The sequence below is a fragment of the Lethenteron reissneri genome, chromosome 46 (assembly GCF_015708825.2).
Source record: "Lethenteron reissneri isolate LAM-NWPU_2019-01 chromosome 46, ASM1570882v1, whole genome shotgun sequence".
In the NCBI taxonomy this organism is placed as follows: domain Eukaryota; kingdom Metazoa; phylum Chordata; class Hyperoartia; order Petromyzontiformes; family Petromyzontidae; genus Lethenteron; species Lethenteron reissneri.
This window is the reverse complement of record NC_083824.1, coordinates 10,266,720-10,290,875: the sequence shown is the minus strand read 5'-3', so window position 1 is coordinate 10,290,875 and position 24,156 is coordinate 10,266,720.

Genomic DNA, 24,156 nt, shown 5'->3' with positions numbered 1-24,156 from the left:
TGCCGCTCGCTAAATAGCCCCAACAGACAATCATGTGACACGATCCCACGCGCTTCGACGAAGCGGCTCGGGAGAGAGTCAAAGGGGCCGTCCATAAATGACGTCACGCGATTTTGAACGATTTTTGACCCCCCCCCTTGTCACACGGCGTCACAAAAAGTCAGACCCCTCCTACTAAAATATGACGTCACAAAGCTCTGCCCCCCCCCCCAAAACCATATTTTCATTTTGAAAATAAAACATGCTTCAAATCGCTTTAAACTATTGTCATTGTAGTGCGTATTTAATGTGGCGCTGCACTCTGATGTTGTAGGAGTGTTGTTATAACAATTAGTGTTGTTATAGCAATTCTACATTTATTTAAAGTTGCGCATTTTGACGTGACGTCACATTTCTCAAACACCCCCCCCCCCCATCGTCACACATCGTCACAAATGTCTAACCCCCCCCTCCCCCTAGGTGCGTGACGTCATTTATGGACGGTCCCAAAAACGATTATTACGGCAGGGCCCCCCCCCCCTTCTTTCACGGGCGGCCCGAGGTTAACAATGCGGGGTGATGTATGGCAAACATTTGATCCGCTTGGCCCTAAAACGAAAAAAAGGTGGAGAAGCCGTTATCCTGGAAGCTGTCCGGGGTCACGCGGCGGTGGCGGCGTCTCCGTGGAACGCGCTCGGTGCATCAAACCCCCCGGAATTCGGCGTAAATCAACATGGAAAAGGGAAGGTTACGCATTAAAGGTGGAGTATAGATAAGTGCTGTGTTTATTTTTATATATATAGTACGCGCTTGCTACTGGTGATGCTGCGGTGGCGGTGTAATTCTTCGCACGCCGGCTCTTGCAATGCAGCGGGTCGTCGATTCGGTTCTATCTCCCGGCGCGGCAGTGACAACAATGGTGCAAGCTTCTTAAACCCCCCCTCCCTCCCACAACCACCAGCACCACCAGCACCGACTCTGTGAACCCAGCAGTGCAGATGGTTTCATCACAGTTTGTTGATCGGTAGGTCGCGAGCGGTGGGGTAAAGCGTGGGTCTTCTCATCTCTTCCGTGACATTTGACCAGCGTGGACGAGTCGGAACGGAACACCTTGTGGAGGGGAATCTCCTTCGAGCTCCCTCCATAGTGGAGGCCCTTCCACCAGCAGTGCCTCGAGCGAGCAATTGCAGGGCCTGCGCCTTCACCTTTCATGCGACCGGCTAACCGGTAGCGGGGCCCTGCGGGCTTTCTATTGGCCTTCGGGTCACACTCCACAGTCAACTGATGACAGGGACTTGAAACCGATGGCACGAACACCCCGCCACCCTACCCTCTTCAGATGTCTCTGGAGGAGGGCCCCCACCCCGGGGGTGGAGGAGGAGGAGGGGGGGGCTCTCCGTGTGTTTTTTGTGCACAACGGTGAGGCCAATCGCCTCCGTGAGTGCCCGTGAACTCGCCCACGACGCGCCGGTGAGGTCGCGAGCGCTGTTTTTGCCACCAAGTGCTCGAATTGCTGCCGCCCCACATCTCAGGGGGCTGACGCTGCCCCTTGAGTGTGGCGTCGTTCAGCCTCCGTGCCAATCAAAACAATTTTTTTTGACGGCTAAGACCCACCACTGAGCTATTGAGCTCTTATTTTGAGAAGTTACCTGGCTATCAGAAATTATCGCTCAGTGAAGTGGCTTACCGCGTGGAAGTGTATTGCAGCCAAAGTAGTAGAATGCTCTAAATGTACGTTGATTCGAAATGTTGAGGGGAAACACCGGAGGACCCGGAGAAAAACCCAAGCGACCACGGGGAGAACATGCAAACTCTAAATATACAGGTGTGGTGACATAGAATGGGTCACTACGGCGCGTGGCTCTGGTTATTGACAGAGAGGTGGATGTAGGCCTAACGGCTGACCTACTAGCAGAGCAATGCCACGGAGTGGGTTACCAGGGTGCGTGGTGCTGGCTGCTGGCAGAAGAGGGCATGTGAGGACGTGGCCCCCTGGCCGGCTGGTGGAGCACGTGATCGGCCGGGGTAATGATGTGGGGCAAAGGTGACCTAGGGGACACAGTGAGGTATAGCCCAGATCCTTCTGGTGGGTTCCAAAAGGGGGCGTGGCCAAGGGCGGAGCCAGGCCATGCCGTGGGGGGGGGGGGATAAAAGGGAAGTCCCGAGGCCGGATCGGGGCTGTCTGTCGGTCTTCGTCTCCTGGCGTCGTGGGTCAGACAGCGTTGCCCGGCTGTTCTGACCCGTTTATAGTCACCCCGTGTGTGAACAGTGTCCAGATGTGTAGAATAAACGTGTGTCACCTCCTACTATTAGCGTCTCAGAAGTGACTCACTACACTGGCATCAGGGTGGCGATCGAGCCCACGACCTGTATAGATGGCAAGGTAGTTAACATCTGGCCCCATCATCTTCGTAAATGCAAAACTGATTGTTATCGTATTTATTTTAATTTTATAGTTAGAAGCCATAATTGTCAACTTTCATTTTCATATCTCCCATAGAGCAGCAGTATAATTGAGACTAGTTGTAATCGTCAATTCGTACGAAATGAGATAGGTCGAGTGCTCGATGTAGCGGAATGGCTAACATCACAAGTGGAGCGGTGGCCGTGAATCTGGGGCTGTGAACCTGGCACGAACCCGTCCATCCAAGTTCGATTTCAGGACCCCGCTAATTCCCGTGGCGAAGCGGTCCTGAGCCTTCTCTTTGCCAACCTGCGGTGACCAGGACGGTGAAGTATGGTCGAGCAAACCCCATTGACGGACGTGGCATGGGGGTAGGAGGCCTTCATTCAGTCGTGAATTAACAAAGGGCTGTAGTTTATTATATTATTATTCTTGTTATAATGAGCCAACTTCCGTGGCTAATGAGGTAGAAATTTCATATCACCACCTTTGCCTACCGCCGATTCTCACATAGCCCCCCTCCCCCCGGCACCCCCCACCAACCCCCCCCCCCCACCACCAACCCCCAACGTTTCCGCTGACAGATCTGTACACCTCCTCGAATTGAGCACAACACGACCGATCATTTAATCATCCAAAATGAGGCTTTCACTGGAAACGCGCCGCTCATTCTTGTGACAGATCGACTCTTCAAATGTTCACGGGGAAGGCTCCGTGACGACGTTTCAGTCGCGGGGCCTTTTCCAGTTCATCCCGGCGCGTGGCACGCGTGGATGGCCGTTAAAAGGAACACAACAACAACAACAATACAAACCCAACACGCGCACAGCGGCAAAGAAGCGGGCGGACCCTTTTAAAATTCCTCTCTCGGAAGATCAGCCATCGGCTGCGGTTTGTATGTTTCTGTGTTGTGTTGTTGCGGCCGCCGCCGCTGCTGCCGCTGCGCACAATGGTTGATCCAACCGACAATTTAAGGGTTGTGAGCTCGCTGACAATATGTGAAATTGCCCTTTTAATAGAGGCCAAAAGATATTAAAGAGGCGTAATGGGCCACGTTGTCTGCGGCGCCGGCTAAGTGATGTATTGTGTGACGGCTGGCTGGGTGGTGATGGCTCTTGCTTTCCCCGACAGCTTGTTTCTGTTATATATATCGTAGCGGCGGCGGCGGCGGCAGCGTGTTTCCGTGTGGCTCGTGCCGTGTAATTATTGGAGCCTTGGTGCCGCTGACACGCGGGGCTGCTTTTCTGACAGATCCATTACGCGCCGAAGGATCCCGTGGCCGTGAATCGTGGAAGGCCCTCAACACAAGGCCTCTCTCTCTCTCTCACTCTCTCTCCACACACACACACACGCGCGTTCTCTCCATTTTGACGGCTCTCTCTCCCCGTGTCCACTGGTCTGTGAAGGAGACTGATGTATTTAACTTTATATAAGGGTTGGTTGGAAGAGAGAGTGTGTGTGCAGGAGGGTGGTGGTGGGGGGGTAATAAAAAAAATCCGACGCCATCTCTGCACTCCGTCGTATCATTTCGCCGTTTTCCCAACTGCGGTTGCCGTTTTGTCCCTTGCTGCATTATTTAATGAACCGCGAGCGCGCGGTTGCTGCAATTACGTGAGCGTACTAAGTGTTTGTGTTTTAATGGCACACGGAAGAAGGAGGAAAAAAAAGCACGTTACATTACTCCCGCACAGAACATCGGCGTGATTCTTGTTGTAAACAACCAGCGCTAATGTTGTTTAATTTTCACTGAATCACATTTTCCCCTATTGCCCCACCCTCCAAAGTGGTTTATAGAATGCATAATGAAGCACGGTGCAGAGAAGAGAGGGGGAAAAAAAAACACGCAGCCAATTCATTGGGTTTTTTTTAAGTCCAGGTTTGCGATTAATACAATACATTGTTACTCAGAGTTGTGTTTAGAGTAATTGAAATTGTATCTAACGGCCCACGTATAAGCATAACAACCTCCTGCACACGAGGCCTCTGTTAAGATGCTGTTAAATCCGTCGTTCTTTGATACATTGCACACGCAGACATGAAAAAACAACATTTTATTTTGCTTGTTTTCAGCGCACGATGCCGCTCCGGCTGGGCTCCTTAACTCTGACAGTCCGCGTACAAATCACGCTGTCATTATGAGTCTGCAAGAATAATACCGATCATCTAAGCCCTGTTGACATCTTGAACCGCATTCCTACAGAGAATCGACAAATGCTAATGGAATGGTTGCTCGGGGTAAGTGATGTATGGCGTGATGGCTGGCTGGGCCGTGATAGCTCCATTCCTCTGTGACAGCTTGTTTCTGATATATATTGTACCGAGCATCTGTGTGTGTGTGTGTGCTCACACGGGGGCGGGCCCGTGTGATTACGGGTGCCTTGCCCACCGACATGTCACGCCGCTTTCTGACAGATCCATTACACGCGGACAGAAGCACAGAGTAGGTGAGGTGAGGGAGGGGAGCCACCCCCCACCCCCGGAAGACCTCAGATATCTCCTCTTGATGACACTCGCCAATGGCCACGCTCGGATTCGCGAAAACCCCGCATGGGTGCCACCTACGAGCCCCCCCCCCCACCCCTCGCGGCGGGCGCAACCTGCCGAAGATTTTGGTGACCTTACCGCGGGCGTGCGTGTGCGCACGTGCGTGCGTGTGTTGCACAGTAGGGGGGGACAGGTGGTGCATCTGCCAGTCATCTCAGCCAGTCAACACATGGCACCTGGGTCTGTCCCGTGATCTCATGCCAGCGGACGTTCGGCACTTCGCGTGGCCTTAAAGTGCACATAGCCTGGCACGAGCGCCGTGGTGACGTGACCGTAACTTAGTGGCGATTGACGGTTGTTGTTGTTGTTGGTGTGTGTGTCGCAGATGCCCGCCTCCGCAGTGGGGGTTTCATGTCCTTCTCACCGATTATTTCCCATGGATCGCTGGTAGACTGGCGCAAGTGGCGCGCGGCTACTCGTATCGACACGGCGATGGTGCGTGGCATTGTGGATGTGGTGTGCCGGGTGCAGACGTATTTTCTCGTCCGCCGACTCGGACGCAAAATCGCCGGCTAAACGTAAGCCCCGGGCGTAGCTATCGTGGCCAGAGAGGTCAAAGCGCTCGACTACGACGGAGGGGAGTGGGGTGGGGTGGGGGAAATTGTAAATGGGAGCGTGGGGTGGGGAGATGAACCCAATTAATTTATTGCACCGTCCCCACTACGCCGCTGCCACTCGCAGCCGTTGCCACGAGCATAACTTGGCCGCGCTGTTGCGGTGACGTTGATCTTTGAGGGCGAAATGTCAACTCCCTCCGTCCGGTATGCAAGAGCGCATGGGTTCGATCCCTACCCTGGACGCCTGTTTGTATATTTGGAGTTTGCGAGTCTATCTCCCCGTGGTCGCGTGGATTTTTCTCCGGGTCTTCCGGTTTTTCCCCCTCCACATTTAGAATCAACGCGCGTTTAGAGTATTTGGCTCCTATAAATGTCCACGTGATAGCCACGTCGTTGAGATATCATTTGTGGCCAGGTCGCTTCTGAAAAAGAGCGATATAGCTCAGTGGGCCTTAGCTGGTATAAAAAAGTTGAGTTTAGTTAATTTTGTTATTTATAGTCATGTTCTTACCTTTGCACTCCTATTGTTTTTTTAAATACTGTTTTTTGTAACTGTTTGACCGACACCCACAGGACATCTGTGAAAGAGAGCCCCTTAGCTCATCGGATTTCTCCGGGATAAATGAAGATTCAGATGATGTCAGTTTAACACATAGTAGGCTTTCGCGACTAATATTATCCATAATAGAGGGTTTTTGGGTTAGATCGCGTAAATGTATACGTACATTTACGAGTAAATGGCTTCTGATTCTGTCTCATGTCATTAAGACCCGTGGCTCTAAACGCAGTCATTCAGCCTTGCAGACGCACGGGTGGGTGACCCTACTGAGGCTGTGGGGCGGGCGGGTTGAACACAGCGCCACTAAACAACGAAACCACCGCAGGCCCATCGTGTAGAGAAACAAACAACAACCAAAAAATCCAACGGTGATCTCACAGCGGGGTTCACCAATGGAACGATCGTCCCCCTTTCATTTCGCCGTGACCCTTTGACCTCAAAGCTCACCACACGTTTTGCTCGGTAAACAGCAGTTGATATCAATAATAATAAAATTATCCCCGACTCCCAATGTGTTTCAATTAAATATAGACTCAGCGTGTAAGACGTGACCAGTGGTTCATAGGTTATAGTGCACAGCCAGCGCTGCTAAGAACCTGGGTTCGAATCCATGTTTCATCCGTCTGTGATAAATCCGCGTTGATTGTCTCAGCCCTGTCGTCAATGACGGCACAATACAACCCGATGTCTTCATAATCAACGTTTTTGGGTTAGATCGCGTTATTTATAAATGTGTCATAGCCCTCCACCATCCGACACGGCCAATCAGTAAAAAAGTGTCACGTTGACAAAAGACAAATAGTTCACTGCTTTAGGCCACCGGTGTGTTGAAGCGTGAAACCACAACATTTACAATTTTTGAGTACGACGTTTCGCTGGTAACGTGACACTTCTTTGCTGATTGGCCGTGTCGGGTGGTGGAGGGTTACGACACATTTATAAATAGCGCGATCTAACCCAAAAACGTTGATTATGAATAAAATTGGTCGCGAAAGCTAACCCGATGTCTGTTTGACTGTTATGCGACGTTGCTTGCGTACTCTCAGTAGCAGAGCAGGTGGAAAAGTGCTGCACCTGACAGTGTGGAAAAGAGGTCACTCAAGCGAATTTCAGATGTTGCTCTGCGATATCCAGTTCGTGGGCCATTCTTTATCACGAAATTCATGGATTGAGCGTCCTTTGTTCCAGCTGTTGTCAGACACACTGAACAATATCGTTACTTTTCAGAAGCGACCTGGCCGTAAATGATAGCTCAACGAAGTGGCTTATAACGTGGAAATTTATAGCAATTATTTGAAACTCATGTTTCTACATGTGGAGGGAAAAACCGGAGGACCCGGAGAAAAATCCACGCGACCACGGAGAGACACGTAAACTCCAAATATACAGCAGCAGGCGTCAGCGTCGTGATCGAACCCACGACCTCCTGTGTACCAGGCAAAGTAGATAACACCTCGCCACCGCTGCGGACGCACAACTCCTCGAGATGTCCGAATGGATTCGTCGTCTCAATACCGCAATCGATATCAATTTTTTTTGGGGTGGGACCAAAAATAACCCACGGACCTTTGGGGTGACGGGCGGAGTCGTCACGGAATGTGCACGTCACGTGATGTCAAGTGAAGCAAGGAGCCTGCTTAGCAGGAGCGGAGCGGATTCTGGCTTCCCGCCTGCCCTCGTTTGATCAGGACGTCCTCTCTTCGATGGCAGCTGCTGACCTAAATTCCAAGTCTTCCCGGGACATTAAACGCCCCACTATTTGTCAGTTGTGGCATCATAATAGTAATGATAGCAAGCACACACCACTCAAGACAATGTGTTTACAATTAGACCTCCCCTCTTCTGGTGCTCAGGTATAGGCAGCCCTAATTCGCACGCTGACAATTCAGATACAGGCACGATGTGAATTCGCACAGAGCGTCTAAACTGCGAATCGAAATCTCAAAACGCTGCTCCCAAAAAAAATAAAATTGATGGAATATTTATTTTATTTACGAGCGAAACAGAGTCAGACGCAGACAGAAGGAAAGACGGGGAGGTCTTGAGCCGGGAAAGCAGCGGGGCCCCATGCTATTTGTGTCGCCTCAGCGGCAGCAAAACCGTCGCGGTGGCAGCGGTGGCATTGGCATTCTGAGAGCGCCGTGACCTCCGTGCGACCTCTTCCCCCTCTCGCTCCACCACCCACCGCCGCCCCGCGTGCCCTGCACACGCGGGGCCCGAGCGGAAGAGGAGGGAGGAGGAGGGAGGAGGTGACGAGCCGCACCGGGGGTGGCGATCCCCGTGGCCACACCGCGTGTCGCCACGGTGATGCGAATCCCAGCGGCGACAGCTCTTCCTCGTCGCCTTACAGGTCGCTACGTCGGAGCGGCAGCTGGGGGCGCGCGGGAGACGGGAACCGCGGTGCGCGGGGGGTGAACAAAAAACGATCAATTTCAGCTCTTGTCGTGGGTTTGTTTCATTGGGTTTAAAAAAAAAATGTTGTTTGTTGTTGTTGTTGTTGTTGTTATTCCCGTGCGGTTCGGCGGAGCAGTGGTGGAGCCGCGCTTGCGCTGCAGACCCAGTGACCCGGGTTTGCTCCCTGGCGCCGGCGAGCATCGGCGCCGCCCTCCCTTCTCTGTCAACCCGCGCTGACCAGCGCGGTGAAGTATGGTCAAAGAAAAATCTCCGATGACCGAGGCGGCATGGGGACGCCTTCATCCAGCAGTGGATTGACGAAAGAGCTGCACACGGATTCGTGTCGGGTGGTTTGGGAACGGCCGAAACGTGTTTGTTTTGAAAACTGGTGCAGCACGGTTTACAGGACAAAATAACTCAAAGTCAGTGGTGCATGCCTTCCCGAATAATATGACTTCCAGCTAAAAGGTTGCCTGAGAAATGATGTTTATTGAGGTTGACAAAATATTAGATATTCCTAAGTGGATATACCGGAGAAGACATTTTTCCCCAACTGTCGCTTTTATGGCAACAATGCCATATGCCGCTGCGCCATATGCCAGCGTATCGCATATTAAAGCGCCATATGTTACAGCAAGCAAGCGCGCGGCGCGTTGTATGCGATGCGCGCGCCGCGTCCCTTCAGATGCGTTCGGCTCCACGTGGAGTCCACATAAATGTGCACGCTCGACATTTACACCGGATTGGAGCACGCGCCCAGGACTAGGTGTCATTCAAACCGTAAGCGGGGCTTGGGCATGCGGCGTTTGCAGGCACGTGCACGTGCGGTGAACTTCTTTCGCACCGTACGCGTCGGCCTTCGGTGATCGGGAATGGCGATGGAGTGGCGGCCGAGGAACGGGACGCGCCCGCGAGGATGGAGAGATGCCGACGACTTGGGGAGGATTTCGTCCAGCAGCGGAGTGATCGTCGCTTATGATGATGGTGACACACACAGTAGGTAGCAGCCGTCGCTTCGTTGTGACCCGCTCGGAATTGTTGAAACTTGGTAACTGGAAGTGTTTTTGTTTACTTCACTGAGACCTCATTTCGAGGCCAGAGGCAGTCCAGTGGTCACGAGCGCAGTGGTGAAATCCAAATCCCTTGGCCCACACAGACACCTGTGTCTACGATAAGGTAAATGATTCAGGTGCAGCCCTGCAATTGCTTGCTCATGCCACTTGCTGGCAGAAACACCTCCACGAGGTGGATGCCTTTGAAGGCATTGCTGGCCTCTTCTTCGACTCTTCCACGCTTTGCCAGCTGTCTTATGAGAGGCGGGAGTTATCCACGGTTTACCCCACCGCGCGCAACCTGCCCATCGACTTGCCGTGGAGCGACCATTTATACAGCTGGTGGACAGAGACTGGGGGGAGAGTGGAATGGGAGGGAGGGGGTCGGTGGGGGGGGGGGGTTAAAGAAACCTGCTCCAATTGCAACAGCTGCCGCGCCCGGCGATAGAATCGAACTGGTGACCTCGAGGTTGTAAGTGCAGTGTGTGAGCCATTTCATCATCGCGGCAGCATCCGTCCATGGCAAACGCTGAGGAATATGGGCCATTAATTATGGAAGACCGCGTGTGCTTTGTTCCTCTCTGACCAAATAAGCTCGAGGGAAATTTCAAAATAAATTGTAGCCGCATGCACGCCCCTCTGTAACACGTAGCATCGTGTGTTTACACTTTTAACTATATATATATTTACACAGGCGTGCGCAATATGTCTTATTTAATTTATTCTCTCGCCGAGTATTAATTTCGTGTCAAAGAATGCACGCAACGCGAAGAGTCGCGCTTTCCCGTCGTTGAGCAAATATTGCTCTTGTAACTTTATTCCCGTCCGCATTATAATCACCCCCCCCCCCTTTTCTCCAAATTGTCTCCGCGAAAAAATGACTTTCCTGCACGCAGCGAGTAGTAGTGGCTGCCACGTCCGCCCGCGAAAGAAACAAAAAAGAGGTCTCGATTTAAAGCTTTCGTGACTGCAGGAATTCATCTTCTTGGTTCTTTCGGTAAAGTCACGTAGAAGGGAAATAATAAAATAATAAAAATAAAACATGATAAAATAATTCTCACGACGTTTCGGCCACAACGCAAGCAGCCGTCCTCAGGTGAAGAACAGGTCTGTTGGAAAGACAGCGTCCGACAACCCTGTTCTTCACCTGAGGACGGCTGCTTGCGTTGTGGCCGAAACGTCGTGAGAATTGTTTATGTTTTATTTTTATTATTTTATTATTTCCCTTCTACGTGACTTTACCGAAAGAACCAAGAAGAAAAAAAGAGGTCGTTCAACAATATGCGTTCTATTTTGGCCGCGGAGGCTGGCGCAGGAGAGACGACAGTTATGAATGGCCTGTGAAGGACCTAACACGGCGGGGGGGGGGGCATACATATTCATGGAGACGCGGGTACTCCCGTATCTGGGTCAGTCGCCCTGAACCGCGACGGAACACGTGAGTGGAGGCATGCGCGCACTGCGGGCACACGAGACGCGACCCCATTTCGCGGCCATTTAATTGCACCACGTCGTAGATTTATGATGAAAAGATACATATTTTGTAAAAATTTGAAAACAAACGTCAATTAAAAATGTAAAGGTGCGGCACCGCAAATTGTCCGCTCACGCCGCCGCTGGCGGGAGGGCCCTCCAAGAGAGTGAGCTCGAGAGAAAGCCCTTTCAGAGGGTGTTTGGTCTACTCTTCCAGACGGCACCGTGAAAGAGGCAGAAGCACCCCGCACTTTATCCCACCACACGTGACCTGCCGATTAACTAACCGTGAGATTTCGATTTAAAGCTTCGATTTAAAGCTTTCGTGACTGCAGGGATTCATCTTATTGGTTCTTTCGGTAAAGTCACGTAGAAGGGAAATAATAAAATAATAAAAATTAAACCGTGAGATACCGATTCATACTGCTTGGTGGGCAGAACGTGTGGGTGGTAAAAGACATTCGCCTATTATTTCAACTGCCACGCCGGGTGATCTAACCGGTGACCTCTGGGCGGAAAGTCCAGTGCCCTCACCGAACATACCGGGGCAGCAATTCCAACGGCGACTCGCGCGCAAACGATCGTGATGACGAACGCTGGATTAGCGCCGGGCGCAATGCCCACGGCTCTCTCCCCGCGAAAGACGCGCTACGCCACGTCGCTCGAACGACAGCCATCTCCAGAGACTCGGCAAAACCGACATGGTTTGGCCGGCAGGTGGCCGATGAACTGCGATGGACGGGTTGTCGGTTTCGCCCCCCCCCCCTCTCTTTTTTTTTACGATCAGTGGAAACAAAAAGATGCTCGGTGTAGTCGGCACTTTGCTTCGTTCATCATTTCGTAAAAATTGTTTTTAATAATAACTTTGCTTTATGTAAACCCCCACCTCTCGCTCTCTCTCGTTCTGCACGCAGCCCTTCTCGCAGTCCGACGGCCTCCGACGGGTACGTGTGACTGCCACTGCGACCAGGCGCCCCCCCCTCCCCCCCATTACCCCATACCTATTCACCATATCACTTTGAGCTACCCTAATTGTTACCACTCATAACCCTTGTAAAGCGCCTTGGATAAGAGCGCTCTATATCAATATAAGATGAAAATACGGCGTCGTGGACGTCGCTAAGAACGCCACGTTCACTGCCGCGTGGCATACTCTTTCACACGATGCTATGATGATTGTTGTTGTTGTTATTATTATCGGGAGGCCAGAGCGCTCGTCAATAGTTGTAGTTTTTTTGCAGCAGACCAAAGTGTGAACGGTGAATAACTTCTCGACTCTCCCCCCCCGAATCTACGAGTAACCTCCCCCCACCCACCTCACCTATTTTCGTACGCTCGTGTTCACTCTAATTGAGCGAACAATCTAAGCATTTTAGCGCCTATTGATCCGACAACACTTTACACGAGCTCGCCAGTTTCGCCCCCCCCCCCCAATCTCGTTGGCACCTTCGCCGCTTTGGCGTTCGGCGAGAGGGGAACCGGCGGGGGGTACCCCCCCCCGGCCGCCACTTGGATGCTCGCGACGCCTTCGCTCCACGCGTCGTCCGTTCAGCAACGTCGGCTGCGTCGGCTGCATCGGTCGTTCTAGATTTGAAGCTTTCGTGACTGCAAGGATTCATATTCTTAGGTTTTTTCGGTAAAGTCACGTAGGTAATTTTTTTAAATAAAAGTAAAATAAAAATCACGACGTTTCGGAGGCAACACAAGCTTCCGTCTTCAGGTGGAACCGTCTCAGCACGATAGCTGTATCACTTGATACAGCTATCACTTGATACTGCTATCACTTGATATAGCTGTCACTTGATACTGCTATCACTTGATACTGCTATCACTTGATACAGCTATCACTTGATACTGCTATCACTTGATACAGCTATCACTTGATACAGCTATCACTTGATACTGCTATCACTTGATACAGCTATCACTTGATACTGCTATCATTTGATACAGCTATCACTTGATACTGCTATCACTTGATGCTGCTATCACTTGATACATCTATCGTGCTGTGACTGTTCCACCTGAAGACGGAAGCTTGTGTTGCCTCCGAAACGTCGTGATTTTTATTTTATTTTTTATTTGACTTATATTATTATTTTTTACCGACGTGACTTTACCGAAAAAAACCTAAGAATATGCATCGGTCGTGTTGTCTGCGTCGGCTGCGGTGCGTTCCGGCTCTGCCAGCCGCCCGAGGCGCTCAGTCGAAGGCATTTCTTCTTCTTTTTCTTCTTCTCCGCCGCGTTATGTAGGTCACACGGGGCCTGCCACGGCAGGCTGCTTCGCTTTGTTGCCGCACCCGTTACGCACACAGTGCTTGCCACGAATGACCCCTTCCCCAACACCTCGCTGCAGCGGATTTCGGCTCGGACATCGAACAAAGACGGCCGCCGCATCGCGCGCTTTCAAATGCGCTTCTGCGGCCGTCTGGAACGCTCTGCCTTACGATATAAGGAAGACACTGGAGCTGTGCACTTTTAAATCTCGATAGAAAACGCATTTTTTAAAACTGCGTTTTGTGTTCAGCTTGTTGTCCTTTCCCCGCACCTCTGATTAGCTCCCCGACGATACACACATGTGAAAAGATCCCATCGTGCTGTCAAAGCCAATGGTTTCACAAATGTGTGTCGGCCCTAACTGATGTATAATCGGCGAAAGTGAGTGAAGGACACTGATGTAAGTTGAACTTCTTTCGCACAGTACGTAACCAGCCATGATAATCGGAGGTGCAGGGCAAAGACAACAAACTAAACACAAAAAGCAGTTCTAAAGAAATTAGTTTTAAATCTAGATTTAAAAGTGTGGCTTCGTAACAGTGGAAGGAAGAGCGTTCCAGACGGCCGCAGAAGAGCATCGGAAAGCACGCGATGCGGTGACCGTCAGTCATTTCCTTATCACTCTTCTGTAGCTACCACCGTTCTAGTTAACACCTACCAAATTAACACTATTGGCTGCGTACGGTGCGAAAGAAGTTCAACATGCATACGTTCATAAAGATCCCGTAAAACTTCACCGATGCCTTCACCGGTGTCGAGGACTCGGTCTATCAGGCTGCTTCGTCTCATCCACAGAAAGTGCGTGAGTGGGCTTGGGCAGGACATGTCGAGACTCGCGATGAAATGAGAGCCAAGGCAAGGAGAAGCCCCATCGAGAGAGATAGAGAGAGAGGGCACGTCCGCAGCTGAGATGGAACGGTGAATGAGTCTGTTGCGCTGGTGCTCGTTTGATTGTTGCATCGCAGGGTCGTGAGAGATGGGGACGGTTTGGGGAGGCCTTCATCCAGCGGTGGATTGCTCATGGCTGCTGCTGCGGCTGTTGGTGGTGGTGGTGACGAATGCACATCGTGTTGAGTTGCGTATACCCCGGCTTAAGACAACACGAGTGGATTTTGCTAAGCAGCTTCCTTCCACTGGACTCGTGATTTATCGTCGCTCTGTTGATCTTAGAGTTTAGAATTCCAGTCCTAAAGACCACCTCTTGGCCAACACACTGGGCAAAGAATGTTTTCGCACTCATTTAAAATGTCTCGGTACACACATTTGTTACGCTGCAACAATGAACAGATAAATCCAACTGGCAGCAGCCTAACATCCGTACTTGAAGGCGATAAATATTACAGTGATCACAAAGCAGAGTCAGCGTTTTCATGAGGTCCGAGCATCTTCGGAACAAAACAAAATCTGCGGATGGGACAGACAGCGTAGATGTAACTTATCCGCTATATTTCACTCTTTTATAATTATATATATCTAGAAATCCACTTATTTATTATTTTTATTACGTATTTTTTTTCTAAGTGAGAGGACACGTGGTTGCAAGTGGGGGTTGAAGTCAGGGATGCAGAAAATGCAGCGAGCTCCAGCACAGCGGGGAGCGGCTGCGTACGAGCGGGTGGGAGAGAGAGCACGCGTATGTGTGTGTGTGTACATGTGTGCACGCGTGTGTTCATGCATGTATGTGTGTGTGTGACAGTGTGTGTGTGTGTGTGACAGTGTGTGTGTGTGTGAGCAGTAGTGTAGCGGTTAGCACGCTGCGCTACGAACCCGGCGACCCGAGTTTCGATTCCCGCTCACGGCCAACACGAGTTATGATTATCTGAACCGGTCCTGGGCCTCCCCTAGGTCGACTCAGCCTCAAATGAGTACCTGGTGTGTTGCGTAAAAACATCGCCACGGTGGAGAGAAAGGCGATCGGGCGTGGTTCTGGCCACCCACACCCTCGTGTAACGTGCGGGCCTTAATAGGTGCTCGCTAACAGAACCTGTCCCATCAGTCTGTTGAGGCTATATGGGGGATCTTTGTATTTTTTTCGGTATGTGTGCGGTAGTGTAGCGGTTAGCGCGCTGCACTTATGAACCCAGCGACCCGGCCACCACCAACACCAGTGACAATTATTTGAACCAGTCATTGGCCTCCCCTAGGTCGACTCAGCCTCAAATTAACACCTTGTGCTATATGTAAACACCATCACTGGGGAGACAAAGGCGGCAGGGCGTGAAGCTGGCCACCCACCCCCTCGTGTGCCGTGCGTGCCTTCATATGTCCTGTTCTGCCCCATGGCAGATATGGGGGTGTGTTTACACGGGAACTTCCTAATATGATGGTGTTGTGTTTGGTCACGTGACCAGGAAGTTACGAGTTAAGGGTCTCGACGCCATGAGGCAAGGCAGGGGTGTCTCAATGGAACACACAAACCAGACCGCATTAGCACATTCAGAACAAGTGTGCTCACGAATGGACGCATGTCGCTCTTCAAGCCGTGCTCCAGCCACTTCACGATGAAAGATAAACTCGAAGATAGAATCAAGGCTGTACCATGCAGACTTACGAAGAAACCTCCATGCTGGAAACACAAGAAGGTGATGTTGAACATACGGTGTTGGTGACAATGAAGGACGACAACAAACCTGCCCCATCGCTAGAGGATGAAGAATTATTGAAAATAATGGACTGAGAGTTCTTCCAAGATTAGTCAAACAGTTGGGTTGCGCCTCTGCCATTTCGTAATCCCAGATGCCGGCTACCCATCAATAGAGAGCAAGCCCTCTCACGGCTCAAATCATTGCGCTGTACCTTGGACAAGAAACCAGAGATGAAGCCTCATTTTGTATCCTTCATGAAAAACATATTTGACAGTGGTCACGCTGAAGCAGTCCCTCCTCTAGAAGAAAATTGTAATGATGAATGAGGCCTAGTTAACAACGAAGCCTGCCACTTGCATTATTGTGAATGTTATTTGTAGTTGGATAAGTCGAGCCAGACTTGTGCCCATGTAACTTTAATGCGTTCTTGAGAGCAAGGATGAAGAAGTATCTCATCCACAGTTCAGTGTTATGTGCAGCGCTGTACATTTAGGCTGTAGAATGGTGATTACACAAAGTGACCTTATTTAACACAGTAGCTTATTCTCTTGTATAGCTTTTCAGTGCTAATGTAGGTGCCTGGTCCATTCACGACCTATTGTTGAGTTACATGCTATTTAAGACAATGTTATGATGCTGGAGTGTTCATTCATTTTATTGATATTGCAATTATTAACATATGCTGTATTTTGTGCTGTGTTTTTCCATCAGTTTTACCTCGTTCTTTTCATTAAATACGTTGGAGTCAGATGTTCACCCTGGCTCTGAAGGTTTATTGAATGCGAGGTTAACTACTCGGATAGTGGTGCAACGCAGCGCACAGCGAGGCCGAGACATGTGCTCGCTAACAGTACTTGCCCCGACAGTTTGTGAAGGCTATGCGGGTCATCTTTGTGTTTGCCTTTGTAGTCAGAGTGTGCGTGCCTATGTCCCCGTATGTCTCCACCCCCAGCCATGCCCCGTCTCTGAACCGGACCCTACCTGCACAGGATACGAACGCACGCGTAACATAAATACAAAAAAATAAACTACCCAGGACGCAAAGGGATGGGCCGACCACCCTCTCGTCGCCACGAGCCACCGACAACGTCTGAAAGCGGTTGAAGGCAGGAGCACGAAACGCGACACGGGAGCGAGAGGGTAAATAGTGGGGGGGGGGGGGGGGGGGAGGAGGTGGTAGGGGGGGGGTGCGGATCGGGGGCCCTTGCCGAATTTCAGCTGTGGCTGTGAGGGCTCAAGTCCAGAGACCTCCCACAGGGGAACTCCCAACCGACCCAGCAGCCAAATGTTGTTCCGAGTCTCGGCAGGGACCTCACCTCCCTCCCTCCTCCCCGCCAGCCCCCACCCCTAACCCTCGGCTACCCCTCCAACGCTGCATGTCATCTCGCTCTGCTCCCCTCCGCTCCCCTCCGCGTGCCCTCCGCTGCAGTAACCAAGGCCGCCTGTCGAAGCCGCCGGTCGACCTCCGTTCGTAGTGGGGGGGCGGCGGTGGGGGGGGGCGGGGCGGGGGGTTGGGGGGGGGTTACGCAGTCTCCGTCGCAGCTGCTCGCGTTGTTTGGAATTCCGTCTCTCGCTGGAGGCCCGCACTGCTGATATGCGCCGGGAGGTCAGCTCCTCGTTCTCCTCGTCGTAAGCTCTCTTCTTCTTCTTCTTAGACTCCCCATGCCCCTCGTCAAATCCACGCGGTGGTTGGCTCTTCTCCGCGAAGCATCTGATATTCGCACATTGGTCTCATCTTCATCTCTTAACCCAGCAGCCCCGAAGCAGCATTCACAACAGTGCGAATCCCCGTGATGTATACAGCGGCCCCGATATGCGTGGGGGTCGCAGTTGATATTATTTCATGAACGCAAATTGTGTTGTTGGTGCTGACTTGCGTCCAATATGAGGTGGGTTTCAAATCACGATACAGTACAGTTGTTACGTAATTGAGGCCGCATCCCAAGAGGCTGGCCTATTTATCATTTATTTCATCTTGCCACGATTACGAGATGTTAACTACCTCGCTTGGTATACAGGAGTTAGCGGGCTCGATCCAGACCCTGATGCCTGCTGCTGTATATTTGGAGTTTTGCGGTGTCTCTCTCCTCGTGGTCGTCTGGATTAATCTCCGGGTCCTCCGGGTTTCCCCTCCACATTTAGAATCGGCATCACCACGTGTTTAGAGTATTTGGCTGCGAAACATTTTCACGCGAGATGCCACTTTGTTGAGCTATCATTCGTGTTCAGGTTGCTTCTGGAAAAAAGAGCTACATAGCTCAGTGGACCTTACCTGGTAAAATAAAAATAGTTTTAAATAGTTGATTTACACTTCAGAGAGAGGAAGGGGGCAGGTGATCATGCGCGGTGAAAAGAGAGAGAATACGCTTAAAGACAAAACCCTTATATAATAAAGTGCAACAGGGCTGCTCTTGAATCATCATGAGCACATTGTTGTTGTTGCTGCTGCTGTCCCAGAATCTTCACTACAATGATAGGGACGGACATGGCGAGTCCCATTTGCCGGCCACGCCACGCGTGGAGTCGTGAGAATCTTGGAATTGCGCGGAGTCTGTCTGCCCGGGTTCTGGTTCCGCTCCGGGTGCCAAGCCCCCCTCCCTCCCCCCCCGTTTCGAGTTTGTCTCCAGGGACGCGGAGCGAGCGAGCCAGCCAGCTCTGCCGTCTCCCTCGGGAGCGATGCGTTCAAAAACAAAAAATAAAAGTTGCGTGGAGCCCCTTCCACTTCGTATATTTCGTAGATTAGAACAAAAATTAATCTAGAATTAAAGCTTTTGTGACTGCATAAAATTACTATACTCATTGGTTTTTTCGGTAAAGTCACGTATGTGGAAATAAAATAAAATTATAATAAATAAAATAAATGTTTAATCAAATTTTATTTTTTTTATTAAAATTTTATTTTATTTCCACATACGTAACTTTAACGAAAAAAACCAATGAGTATAGAACAAAAATTGCAGAGTAAATAAGTCAATAAAGAAAGCGGCGATATTTTGAAATGCGTTTAATTTTTTTCGTGCCGACGTGCGAGCATTTCGGACAGATAAATAAAGACGCTTGGAAAACAGGAGTCGGTTTCTCGGGAGGGCTCGCAGAAATCGGGTGAGACAGCGTCCCGTGGCAGCAAAGTTTACTCAGGAGTTTGGCATTTCGACATGCGCCGGTAGCTGACAACACCGACCTTTGCCACGGACGCCGAGGACAAGTCGCTCTCCGGCGGACGCAGACATCGAGCGAGAGCCACCAAAGCACCCCACACAAGCCGCCCCTGATTGGTGGAGAAGGTTAGCGAAAGGTGAACGAGTGAGCCATTCGGTCGAAGCCAATCACAACCGGCGGCTCGGCCAATAATAACACCATTAGGGAAAGTACACAGCGGCAGGGCCGGGTTTTTTGAGCCCACGAGCCCAAAATCGGGTCGTGTTTTCAGAAACAACACGGGTGAACCGGTGCGGAAGATGTCGGCGCACTCCATGGGAAAGATCTCTGCGGTTATTTCTCTTTCGTTGGGTCCGCGCCGATGCAGAGGACGTTGAGAGTTGGCCGAATGTTCTTTTGCCGTGTGTGCGGCACACGGCATAACGCCAACTCCCCCCTGCACGGACACCGCCGCCGTGCTGTGGTCACGTGCTTGTCTTTTTAAATCCTTTATATTAAGTTCGCTTGCGTGCTTGCGTGCTTGCTTGCGCGCTTACGACCGTGCAAATCTTTCGGTCGTTTTTTAACATACTTCCCGTGATCCAATCGAGCTGACATTTTTCACACAGACAATTAAAATATTTAATTACCAATTGCTTAATGCTGGCAGACAATCATCTGACCCATAGGTGGCAGCCATCTCAAGCCAGAGGACGAGAGGACTCTAGCCGCCACGCATATAAAGGATTTAGAGTGAAAAACTTTGTTTTTACGGGTTAATTTTTTCCCTCTCTCTCTCTCTCTCTGAAGCGGACGTGTGCGTTGAACTTCTTTGGCACCGCACGTAGCCAATCGTGCTCATCGGAGGTGCGCGGGGAACGACGGACGAGCTGAGCGCAATGACGCGCGCGCCCATCCGTACGCGCGTTTGCATTATCATTCATTTGCGTCCAAGGCGGGCACATTTCACCGCGCAGGCGTCGAATCCCTTCCGTGCGAGTCGAGGCTCACTTAGTGGCCTGGCAATGCCGGCACGTTTTGTTGTCCTTGAGGTCGGCTCTGCTCTGAGCGAGAATGAATGAAATTTGTAATTTTAAATCACTCACAGCGGCCACCACCACAACACGTTGCCTCTGGCCAAAAATACCGACGGTGCCTCCGACATCTTGTTGCTCGCTCATTGATACCAGATGAGCGACGTACACGGATAGTGCCTCCTGCCAATCCACTGCTGGATGGAGGCCTTTCTCACGCAGTGCGGGTCGCGGGGGTTATTTGCTCACCATGCTTCGCCGTACTCAAAAGAGTGGGTTTGTCGAAGGGGGGGGGGGGGGAGGGGGGTGGTGAGCGTATTGATGTACGGTACAACATTGGATTTGCTACACTGCCCTGTTCTGTCAACCACATGGCCCCCTTTACAGCAGCCAATGATACCTGCTAAGCATGGTGACTGCCAGGCTTGAACTATTATTATTATTATTATTGCCAGGTAAGGCCCACTGAGCTGTATAGTTCTCTTCATAAGCGACATGGCTATCACAAATGATAGCTCAACAAAGTGGCTTATCACGTGGAAATGCACAGCAGCCAAACACTCTAAACGCGTGATTTAAAATGTGGAGGGAAAAACGGGAGGACCCGGAGAAAAATCCACGCGACCACGGGGAGAACATACAAACGTACAGCAGGCGTCAGGGTAGGGATCGATCGCACGGCCTCCTGTATACCAGGCGAGTTTAGTTAACATCTCGCCACCGTGGCGCCATGTGTCAGCTACCCGTAAGATGTTGCTGCGCCCGGCATACCACGTCCAGTATACCCCACGCTACGGCCGTGGCAACGAGTCAGCTGCCCTCTCCGGGTTACCGCGATCCAAACGATATTCAGCGAGCGCGCAAAACCCCATCCAGGCTTGTCCCCGCTTTGGTTGTAGAAAGACTGGAAAATCAAGAAAGTCAGTCACAAGAGGATCGTTACAGATGTTCACGATGCTAAAGATGAGAGCGGCGAAGCTTCAGCTATTGGGGAGAGGGGGCGGGTCGAAACCCTCCCACCAAAAATGTTCACTTCATCTCTCCGATGCTGGAATCCGTGAAATTTGGCGAATGAGTCTCGGTGTCGTGTCGCGTTCGAGCGGATGGAGACGAGCGGAGGCTGTGCAGGTACAAAGGCAAAGTGATAATAACAGCCGCTGGGGATGACTTCAGTGGAAAACTGGAACAGCTGGGCGCTGCAGCTGCAGCTGGCAGGCCTCGTGCGGGATTAATGCCACAGCATCCGGACAGCAAGCCCCGGGGCCAACTGTTACCTCTCTAAACGTGTTCCGAAATGCATCGCAGGGAGGGTCATTCACGCGACTAAATGGTCTGTGATAAATTTCTCGTATCGTTTAAAGAAACATGCGGTTGATATGACGTTGTTGTTTTTGTTGTTGTTGCTGTAAGAAATGGAGTCCCCGTGGTTTGGTGGCCTAGCTGTGTGAAATGACACACGGTGTAAACTGACTATGGTGAGTGAAGCGCGCTGTGTGAGGTTTTTGGATTCCAGCAAGAGTTGCTGTGCGTAAAGCGGAGGGGGGGGGGGGTGGCAGCTCTAGACCAGTTTCCCCTGGATCGTCTCAGAGTGCCCCTTGCAATATTCACCTATCAATTTACTATCCTCATTGGTTTGCAATTTTCTAGAGTCATCATCATCATCATCTTCCGCACCTCCGAGTAGCGCGGTTGACTACGTACGATGCGAAAGAAGTCGAACATACAGCACACGCATCATGACCACCACCAGCAGCAGCAGCATCAACAGCAGCGCGCTACGATCAATTCACTGCTGGAAGAACGGCCTGGGAAGGTGTTACCATCTCTCACGGTCCTACAAATATATCACACCACCTAGCGCCTACATACGAGCTGATTTCGTCGCTCCATCTCTGTGATGGTCGCACCCGGAACATCGGACGTGTTCCCTCCTTTGGCTTCGACTCCCTCGTTAGTCTCTTTTCTGCCGGCCAACCGTCCCGCTCAGCTCCTCTTGCAACGATGACGATTTTTGTTGTTGACGTGGTGTGTTTTTTTTTTTTGTTAAAGCGAGCACCCTCCTAATACGTCGCATCTCGTCTCAACGCATTTGAAAGGGGCACCCCCCTATCCCCAGTGGCAGCTGCCCCTGTGTGGCACAAGGTGACTAAGCAGATGCCTGCAAACGGGCATCAGTCTGCCAGGCGGGGGGGGGGGGGGGGGCATTATTGCCGCTGTGTGTAGTATTCCCCATTGTGTAATGCACGTGTTGTTATTGTTATTCTTATTGTTGACCTTATTGTTATTCCGTCGGTTGCTCGGTGTAACTTCATGCAGGCATCTCTCTCTGTTTTTACATGGCTGTGTTTGGTTCAATCGGCAGGTGTATGCATGTTAAACTTCTTTCGCACCGTACGTGACCAATCCGTACTAATCGTAGGTGCGTCCTTGAGCTGTGTATATAGATATGCAAACTACCACGATCCCTCCTAAAATGTTGACAACTCACAAAACAACGACACAGAACACACAATTTAAATAAAAAAAAACAATTCAACGGCAGACCTAAAAATAGATGAGATAAATGTGAACACCGCTGGCTTAACGAACCACTAGGGACTGGGGGGAGGGGGGGGGTCCGCGCGCAGAGATTGCCTCGGACACGCGCGAGCCCTCCGGGGGTTCTTCGGGGGTTTTCGGGGGGCTGTTCGGGGGCCTTCCCGGGGGCCCTCCACGTGTCTCCTTCGTTCGAACGAGGACGCACCGAGGCCCGCGGCGATCTTCCTCCTCTCCTGTCCTGTTGGTCCCAGAGTCGCTCGACAGCTCATGTCGAGGTTGGTGAGCCCTGCCAGCGGATGGCTTCGGGAGCTGAGAAAGCTGCCGGTGAATGATCGCAGCGGGCGGTGCGTGCTTTGAGATAAACGCTCGCAATGGAGAAGCCATGGGTTCACTTAGAGACCCGTACACACGGATGCAGACTCGTCGGCTCGCACAGACACCCGTACTCTCGCGTAGAGACCCTGAGATTTAAATAGAGACGTGCTTCATTTTGGCTGCCAATGTTTCCACGTTCATGTCGAGGTTGAGTGAGCGAGCCAATCGACGGCGTCGGGAAGTGATCCTCGTGGCCAACATCTGAAAAGGGCCCCCAGCCGAGAACTCTCAAGGGGTGGACGCCCCGCCCGCCTGCCACCGCTGGCGACATATCGCTCGTCTCGTCCACACGGCCCGCTGTCGTGGAAGCGTCAGCTCACGTCCACTCGTCAGTCTCCCGGTGGTGCCATCGGCAACATGTGGCGCTGCTGCGTAGTGGGAGAAGCTATCCACCGGCGAGCCCCGGACAACGTGGATGTGTATTCAACACCCCACCCACCATAGCGATCCGCTGGCATCCTCGTCCACTTGTCACCATCCCGTTGGAACGCACGCACGCACGCACTCACGGACAATTCATCTTGCTGCCAGGGCCGGGGTAACGCGTGGAGCCAGCGGGGGTGAAAAAAAACCGAACGGTGGTCGCTAAACGCGGCGGCCAAGCGCCCGACTCTCCGCGGCTGATGTCTTCATTAATGGTCCGCGTGCGTTGCTGTGCAGGAATGCGTGTGGCGCACGCGCGCGTGGCTGAGCAACCACGGAGTTCTTCCATCCTTCGCTCTCCTCTCTCTCTCTCTGGCGGAGCCAAGAGGAAGAGCTGTGAAATGTGCTTATCCGCCAGCGAGCTACGGGTGCCCGTGGCACGTCGCTGACAAAAGCGTACGGTCCCCATGAAATCCCCAACTTCACAGCTCCTCCTCGGGGCTACATTTTGTTTCAACTTCTTCTTGATAGGCTTGAGGGGGGGGGGGAGTGGGGGGGGGGGCGTTGAGCAGGTCACGGGGGGTCAGCCGGCCGGGAGAAAGGACTTCATTGTGGAACTTGACGTAATCGCAGCGGGATTTTTTTTTATTTAGGCGGGTGGTGGTGGTTGTGGGGACGTTTGGAATAAAACGCCGGTGCCTTTTTTTTGTTTCCGAGCGAGGCGGTTGCGGCGGCATTGAATCCGTGGACGGAGTCATCTCACGCCCGCGCCGGGGGCAGCGGCCGTTTTTTGCGCGAACAAAGCGCCACTTGTTGTGGCGGGCCCCCCCCCCCACTCCCTCCCCGAACCTCCTTATTCTCAGCCGCCGTCACCGCTCTATC